Source organism: Candoia aspera, chromosome 6, assembly GCF_035149785.1.
Source record: "Candoia aspera isolate rCanAsp1 chromosome 6, rCanAsp1.hap2, whole genome shotgun sequence".
NCBI classification, from domain to species: Eukaryota; Metazoa; Chordata; class Lepidosauria; order Squamata; family Boidae; genus Candoia; species Candoia aspera.
The window spans coordinates 28013578-28023101 of NC_086158.1; positions in this window are offsets into that span (position 1 = coordinate 28013578).

Genomic DNA, 9524 nt, shown 5'->3' on the forward strand with positions numbered 1-9524 from the left:
CAACATCTGTAACTTCAGGGATGACTCATAACTTTGAACGGTCGCTGAATGAATGGTCATTAAGTAGGGCTACCTGTGGTAAAAGACTTTATCTCCTAGGCTCAGAAATTCATAGAGATGATAACTGTAGCCCTGAAATAACTAAACACCTACTCCTTGGTAAGAAGACATTGATAGGTGATTTAAACAAAATATGGAGATGCAGAGATACCACACTGACAACAAAGGTATATATAGTCAAGGGAATGGTTTTCCCAGTTTCAACATATGATTGTGAAAGCTGGATTATCAGAAAGGCTGAACAAAGGAAAAATGATGCCTTTGAATTGTGGTGCTACAGAAAATAGTCGAAAATGCCTGGGGTTAAACAACACAGAATGTTAGGCATTGACAGTTAAAGCACTGACAGCTAAGGGGAAAAAAGATGGAAAATTGGGGAGGGGGGATATGATGATGTAATACAATGGGAAGTAACTGAGAAGTGGGATGAAAAAACTTCTGCATTGTTTCCCTTTTGTTTGAAGGTCCCATTTCTTCCATCTCTTTCCAGTACATTATTTATTTCAGTTGTGACAGAATGGAGTCACTCATACAGTAGCTCTCTGCTATTCTATGACACAGATGCCCAGGCAAACACATTGTTCTTTTTACTTGACAACAGAGTAGTACCTGAGAGTAGAACAGAAAATGTATTTTCCCATAGGAAAGGGGAGCTGCTTTCAAGAAGGGGAAGAATGCCAAGGCCTAAAGGAAAGGCTTCTGGGAACAAGGAGGAGGAGGAGGTTAAAACTGACAAACCAAAATTGAGAGTGTGAGTTGTTGAAGACTTGTGGCTCATTCCAGGAAAGCTCGGGTAAGCCTCCTGAAGTGAAGAATAGTGCATTGCAGATGGGTATATAGGAGGCTGAAGGCAAAGGGGAGAGATTATGTTTGTTCAGCCAGCATGAGAAAATACCCACCTGAGAGAAGAAGAAGGGCAGACAGTGTAATTACCCCTTACTTGACTCTTAAGTAAGATATATAGAGTAGAAATAGCAACATATGAATGTATTTATAGCTATAGCTTCCTTCCTTCTTTCATATCCAGTAGAGAGAGAGTTAACTTTCAAGCACGTGGCTTGATTTGCATAAATCAGGCCTGTTTATTGCCTTTCCCTGTGGATTATCAGGAAACCCCAGAGAGGAATGTCAGCGCCTGAGTTATTTTCCAAGCCTAGAAATCAAACAAAGTGCTTAAATGTGCTTGCTGTGCTAATAAAGGAAGAAAGCAAACAAACAAGGAAGCAGCAAAAAGTGTTTTGTGTTTGTGAGTTGGACTATGTTTTGTGAACCCACAAAGCTGTCATGATACCATCCATTTTGATGCCATCCTTTTGGAAGAAACTCAGGAAGAAAGACAAGTGGCTATTCTGCACTGCAGCCATAAAGTGCGGAGTCCTGTGAGTAAACTGAATGAAGCCATTTACTTAAGTAATCTTTTAGAGACTGCAACCCCTTCTGGGTCTGGTGTTCTGTCTCACATGGTGGAGTCCCCTGCTTCTTTACTCCTTCCGCCCACACCAGAAATGAAGCACTACTCACTTCTTTTCCATGGGTGGGCCTTTGAGGATCTATGGTTCCCATTTTCTTCTGTTGACCTCCTCCATCCTCCATACTTGATACATTCCCATCTGATGTGGCTACTGGAGGATGAGTAAAAATAACATCACCTCGTGTGGTGCAGAGTGGTAGGCAGCAGTATTGCAACCAAAACTCTCCCCACAACCAGAGTTTGATCCCAGTGGAAGCTGGACTCTCAGGTAGCCGGCTCAGGTCAACTCAGCCTTCCATCCTTCCGAGGTTGGTAAAATGAGCACCCAGCTTGCTGGGCAAAGTGACGACTGGGGAAGGCAATGGCAAACCACCCCACTATAGTCTGCCAAGAAAACGTCGCAAAAGCATCATCCCCACAAAGGGTCAGACATGACTTGGTGCTTGCACAGGGGACCTTTCACCTTTTTACCATTCTTCCTACCATTCAGGCCAGAATGGGAATTGGCACAACTCTTATCAATTTTACCTGGTTTTCAAAGAAAAAAAAAAGGGGGGGGGGAGGAATTCATTATTTCACCATGCCTCAGAGAACTGAAGGAAAGTCTAAGCAGCCTTTCACTGTTCCATTGGTGACTTGTTTGTTTAAAAAAGCTCCAGCCTTTCACCAGTCCAGGAACTCAGGATGAATGGCCCTAGCTCGCCAGTAAGGGAAGTGGATGGGGTCTTCCTGCCACAGTGCACAAAAGTGGAGTAGAGGGATTTGCATGAAATGTAATGAAGACAGCAGGCAAACTGGACACTTGTGTTGTGGAAAATATTATTTTTGACTCATAACAGTTGCTTTCCTGCTGGGTTGGGAGCAAGTAGAAGATGACATCATGCCTTTCTGCCCTGGAGAAATGGTTAGTCCAGGGAAGGCAATCTGGTCTTGTGGATAAACCAATCTCATAGATCAGTGTTTTTCAATCTCAGCAACTTTACCATGTATGGACTTCCCCATGCTGCCTGGGAAATTCTGGGAGTACAAGTCCACACATCTTAAAGTTGTTCAGGTTGAGAATCGCTGTCATTCTGCAATATTGTACCTCTTTTGTATCAAAGTGACAACCAGACTGCTAAAAACAAACAAAAACAGAAAAATGCTTTATACCATCCCACCCACTGCTACCAAACCAGAGTCCCCAACCACCCTGGGTCGTGCCCTACTTCTTCCCTCCGCCGCAATTGCACGGGAGTGAAAAGAGCTGCTTTTTCTGGAAAGCGGCAAGCAGGTCGACGTTCATCAAGGGAGCATTTAGAGTTTGGGCGACGGCGTCACGTCTCTACTGAGCATGTGCAAATATTTCACACATGCTCATTTGAAGACGCCAGATGTTCTCTTCGCACCGGCTCCGTGAAGTGCAAATAACTAAATAAATAAATCGGGGGGAGTTGGGGAGAGGAGACTGGATGCAAGGAGGAAGATACGCTCCCCGCCCGACTTCGCCGCGAGCCAGTGGTTGGATCCTGCAGCTTCTTCTCCAGAAGCTCCGGTTTCGCTTCGCTCAGGTCTCCCTGCTGCCCCTCCCCGCCCACTCCCGCCTGGCGTATAAAAGCTCCAGCGATCTTCACGCGTGCCCTTTGCCTACTGCCCAAAACGGAGGGCCGGAGAGAGGAGCAAGAGGTGGCGGCGGCCGCTCCATCCGTGCATTTGACCGAATCTATCGGAAGGGTCCTCCTTCCCCGATTCTTTCCAAATGAAATAGTGGATTTCTCAAGTCCCACCTCCTCTCCCGCAGGAAAACTTTTTCCCCGAGACCATTCCTTTCGGGAGTGTGGATGGCAGCCCCCCGTGCTTGGCATTAAAAGGGAAAGCAGGCGAACCCTCGCGAAAGGATCCCCTTTGCGCGAACGGGCGAAGTAAAAGGAGGCGACGCAGCCGCTGAGTTTATTGGCTGACTTACCGGAATGCTGAACATGGCGATGAGGACCGCTGGACCCCTCGCCTTCGCCCGCGTCCTGGGTTTACTCATCCAGCTCTTCCTTGCGGTCCGACTCGCTGAGCCCGAATCCTATCAGTCGGCCGTTCCTGCAGGTAACTAACCTCGCTCTGGTGGCTTCCCCAATTCTAGGCTTAATGCGTGCCAGGCCTCCCCTGATTGCAGTTACATGCAAGCCATGCCTACGAGAGGCGAGAGTGCCCCTGCCCTCTTCCGCGTACTTTCTTTTATCAGACTTCTTCTAAGAGAAGCGTTAATTTCTAGGAGGTGGTCCTGGGATGTAGATTCTACCTTTAATGGAACTTTGGTACTTTTCTGAGAAATGCTTGCATGTGTTTGAGCAAGATTAAACTAAATCTAACTTAAAATAACAGCAGTGGATGGATGGATGGATGGATGGATGGATGAGCTGCTGATGCCCCCTTGAAAGGAGGGAAGGAAGGGGATCCCAGGTCTTGCAAAAGTTGATTTCGAAAGATGCTGGTTTAGCCCCTTTGTGTCTAGTTTAATTTTTGGTTTTGTCAAAGAAGCAGTTTCAGAGCATTTCCCCTCTTTCCATTCAGGAGACAAAAGTCTTCTTTGGTCATTCTCTTCCTTTATAATGATTGCCCAGAGCTTCATCATTCCCATTTTTTCCCTTTCTTCTTGCTTCCACATTTAAGTAGAACCTAAATAACTGGCAAATGCTCACCTAGACAAGATTTAAAACAGAAATGTTTCTTGTTGAGGATTCTGGTTTCTAAACACATATATTTAGGATAAAGGTGGAGGTCATTAAAAAGAGATCATAGATTAAAGCACCTTTCCAGTGTATTGAACTGCAACTCACACCCTCCCTATCAGAGGAAAATGTGTTCTGAAAATTTGTGGTTCACTTAAATATTTAATGTATGGAATTCTCTTTGTGTCTGGGAACAAATAAAAAAAAAATGAATGGAGATGTACAAATGTTATGTTCTTTTATCCCATAAAGTGTATTTCAGGAACCTCAGATTTTAACTGTGTTCTATCAGGGAAAGGCTTTGTAGTAGATGTCTAAAGGCTCAAACAGTAAAAGGGTAGCTCAGAATCAAAATTAAGTGAAGCAGAAGCCATTGTTCTTGAAAAGGGGAGGTCCTGGGAGGCATTTAGTCCAGAGTCTAAAATGGAATAGCTGTGGGGGTGTGTTTGGATTCTCATACATTGTTCCATATGAGAGTGATTTAAACATGGGGGGAAATTGTAACTTGTCAAATGCACTTTTATGGCTGGGATGAAGAGCTGATTTTCACTCTGATGATTCCAATTTCAGAACGTAAGTGGCAAAACAGAAATCCAACTTCCAGGCTAAGGGAGAAATCCCTTCTCTTTTTTTTTAGGCAAAAAAGGAAATGTTGCTTTCTTGGCATCATGTCATTTGGTAACAGACTTGGTCTGCAGAGTAGGGTTGGGGGAAATAATTTATTGGACTTTGTAACTGTTATTTTTATATTCTCCTGTTCCCCCAGCCAGTTTTCTCAAAATGGGATGAATTTGTCTCCCAGTCTTGCTCATATTCTGTTCCTTGGATCTTATAAAGTGCTTGTTCTGAAGAGCTGGAAAGCAATAAGAAATTCAATCCCCAATGTGTAAAGCAGAAGAATAAAAACATGCAGTAAACCTGTTCAAAGAAAAGCACTTAAGACATTTCATTCACATGGAATAATGGGTTTACAATACGCATATTGTTTGCCACATATTTTTTGCCTGGATCTTGAGTTAGACCATTTATTATTTTTTTCACACTCTTACATGTATTTAGCCTTGAAATTCAATCACAATGTCTATCACTCTTCCTCTGAGTATCGTAAGAATGCAAGAAACACAGAGTCTTAATGTACATTTTTAAAATAGCAAACAGCTATTGAAAAGAGTGCTTTAATTTTTTTGTCACAAGGAATATAATTGACTAAATTATAAATAAGTTGTTTATTTTATTTCATATACGGCACTTGTGGGGAGGAGGAAACTACCGTAAGATTGAAGGCTGTAGTGGGCACAAATTCTTGACCATAAATCCCATAGATATTGATGACTTGCATTGAGGGATATCCCTATTTCAATTGGGATACTACAGGACTGTCACCACTGAAAGATCACGCTGCTTTGACTCTAAGAATGTGACAGTGTGTTTTATCCTGGGGTTGCAGCCTGGCATGAAGATACTATTTTGGCATGTTTTTAATTTTTTTCCAACCAGCCAGATATCTTACTCAAATAACCACTTTGAGGCAATGTAAGACCATGATGGATCACCTTAACATTTTACCATCAGGAGTCTGAGGAGGGTATATTTCATAATACTGGAAAGGGAGACTAACTCTGCCTTTGTGGCTCAGAGGAAGTTAATATTCTGATTCATATTCAATTGCATAGCTCATTTTGTTGAGATATCCTACTCCTTTTTTGTCTAATAGACCAAGTAGATCTATTTTGTTTCTTTTTTAATTGGTTGACATAGCTATAGATGTTATACTTTGTGTGGCCAAATTTCATGCTGTGGCTTGTTGGGCTTGTTCAGTGAGGAATGGGGTTCATGTTGAGCAATTTGGGCCTTGAGCTTATCTAGACCTCACTGACATGTATTTTTCTACCAGTGTTTTTCTTTTGGATTGTTCAATGATAAAGATCTGATTGATTGACTGTCAGGTCATTGTTGGTTCTGATATAATGTAACACATGTTCCCAAAATAATAGGAATTCCAAAAGGACAAGTTAAGTTTCTTTCTCCTAGATAGTGGACAGGGAAAGCAGAACCAAGATATCAGGGTGTTTTTTGGTTGGTTGGTTGGTTGGTTTTTGAAGGCCATAAAATGTTAACATAAACTGTCTGGGAATGGAAAGATGGGAAACTACAATGAGGCAGTGTGTAACAGTGGCTCTGTCTGGACTGGAACAGACAAGGAAAAAGGAGATGGACAGTTGCCAGGAATGAAGTAAAATATGCAGGAATTATGAGAGGCAGCAGGAAAGAGGATAAAGAAAGCCCCTTGCATATCTTAGATATGGAGAGGAAAAAATAGAAACGGAGAGGGTGTCCTCAAGACTGGATTAAGTCCAACCAGTAAAGACATACATACGGCTTTCCTAAAATGCATGGGGCATTCATTGGGCAGGGTTTAAAAACATGCCTGGGGGATGATGTGTTTGCAGATCACAACTGAATGTTCTGCTGGGCAGAATCATATCAACCTCCAGCCACAGAAAGACTTCACCATAGTACAAGTCCTTACTATGCCCAAATGGTTGGAAACAGTGATCAGTATAGTAAAGGAAGTAAAGTTTAAATGGTGTTTCACTGGCAGTCCTGCAGCTCCCCTGAAGAAGAGGCAGACTTCTTTTGTGGCACTTAAGATTTGGGGCACAGCAAGGATATGAGTGATGCAAAATGGGCACAATTAGGTTAAGGATTGTAAGATAGGAATTTTCATTTTTCCCAGTTTTGAAAGAGTTTTGGTGTCTTCTATTTTTATTGTCCCCTACCAATTTTGTGTGACACTATTGTTTTTATGGGTTTCCTATCTGAGAATGATGGGAAGCAACGAAAATCATTTCTGTTGATTTTCATCAATGCATGACTAGACTTTGGAGAAGAGTCTAGAGCCACAAAAAGGGGAGGGGCATGTAGCCCCAGGGTAGCAATTGTCCACCAATGCCTCAAGAGACTAAATCTTTCAGGCCTTCAGCTTCATCAGTCCTTCACAACTGGTCTAGTGCAGTGTTCCTCAACCTTGGCAACTTGAAGATGTGTGGACTTCAACTCCCAGAATTCCCAAGCCAGCTTGTGTAGTGGGGGAATGGAAAAGAAGAAAAAAAAAAAAAGTGGGGGGGGCGCGAGGACTGCCACTTCTGCTTTGACTGGGAAAAGCTAAAGAGATCATGGATAGAACAATGGCTCTTTCATGCCATTCCTCCTTTTACCCATAAGACTAACTATTGAATAAGGATAAATAATAATGGCTGTTAAATTGTTGCTGTACTTGTAACTGAGATTTAAATATTATGAATGCTACCTTTGCTAAAATTCACTGCCTGGAGTAGAATTTATAGAGGACACATGCACTTTGGAGCATATCCCAAATTTATTGGCTGCTCAAGTGATTTTTTTAAATAGTAATTTTATTAAACATTACAATTAAAAAGACAAAAACTAATACAAACTAGAAAAAGAAAAGAAAAAGAAAACATAGAAAGTGCAGAAAAGAAAAAAAAATAGAAAGAAAAATAGAAAATAAAGAAAAATAATATAGTAAAGAAAAAGAAAAGAAATATATAAAGAAATGACTTCCCCCTTCATCACAATAAGTATAAACAATTTTAGTAACTTATCACTTCTGTTAAAATTCAACAAATGATCTTTTCTTCCCATATCTCATCTCTTATCTATAAAAAAATCCTTAAAATTTCATCCCTCAGTCCTGATCAGCAAAAGTCCATTAAGGGTTACCAGAAATAACAACAAATCTGTTTTAACCTTGATCTAATAAACCAACTTTATATTCCTTCCTTTTACTTCTAACAATTTTAATCTTTAGCCCATTCAAACAATGTCGTAGAACTTGATTTCTTTTCATTTTTTCTTCTCACAAAATTCCATTCTCACAAAATTCTTTAGTCTCTTTTGTAAATCCAATATAGGAAGTTATCCAGATCACTCTTTCGGTTTGTTATTTGTATATCCCTTTTAATTATTAAGATATCAGCCAGTTTCATTTGTATATCCTATGTAGCATCTTTTTCCATATCATTCTTGTAAGCTGTCATTTTTAAATCCATTTTCAGATCAGTCTCAGTGTTGTCTGGCAAAACTTGTTCCTGTTCCATAACATCTTTTAAACACAGTCTATCTATAGAGGCAGTCACTCTTAAAATTAACTTCTATTTGTTAACAAATATCTTTCAATACATCCAATGTTAAAGCATTTAGCTCCATTCTGTAGTAGTAAGTCAAATTTAAATGTTCTCCTTTAACTGTAATCTTTAGTTCTTTCTGGTTCCCTCTAGTGTCCAACCTTCAGAGTCCCATCCTATCTTCTTTTTTTTAAGAATCAAAACAACAGCATTTTCCCACAGGAAGGATTGTTATAATTAATTCCAAAATCTTATTGCAAATCTATATGGACCCTTAGTCCATTTGTAACTTTCTAAAATCAATGTTCTAATCACCCTTTTGCTGTTTACCCCCAAAAGAGAATTTTTTTAAAGTACTTAAACTTGTATTTAAAACTTCTTTTATTACGGATTGAAGGAAACTCACACGGTGCTATAAAAAGTGTAATTCCAAAGGTTCCTAATAGCTGAAAAGCAGTTAATAAGCAATTTCCAAAAGTGGTTCGAAAAGGAAGTATGCAAGCCCAGTGTCCTTTTTGAAGGGGCCAACTGTGGTTTGGGCTAAGATGGCGTTCCCTCATATCTCAGAGCTCTAAACCCACCAGAGACCACTATTTGCGGTCTCCTCATGAGAAGCAACCATCTGAAGCACTTGTGGGCAATCCCACGTCCTGTCCTTGTTCAGAGAGGAATCGTGAAGAACCAATTCACTCACCGGATCTTCAATACACCACAGTCATCATCTCCACTTTTAGCAGAACTGTCCTCAGTTTGCCATTTCTTCCCTTGAAATTCTCAAGTCCTTGCATAATAATTATAGTACAGGTTTTTGTCAAAACAAATTATTCTGCTGGATGCTTTTTTATCCCTTCCTCTCATCCTCAGAGTCAAAATAAATGAGCTTGTATAGCACATGTTTCTCTCATTAAGATATACAATAAATGTGCCTTTCATTAAGAAGAGATGTGTAGCATGAAGCAATTACTTTGTAACTTTGATAAAAAAAGGGATGTGTAGAGTGCAACAATTAATATGGAAAACTTTGTTTTGTGAGAGTTTTTTCCTCTACTGTTTCTTAAAAATAATTGGTCTTGAAACTATTCAGAAACAGAGCAATAAATGAATTCACTTCAGGCGTGTGAAATGTGTGGTTAATAATAAAGC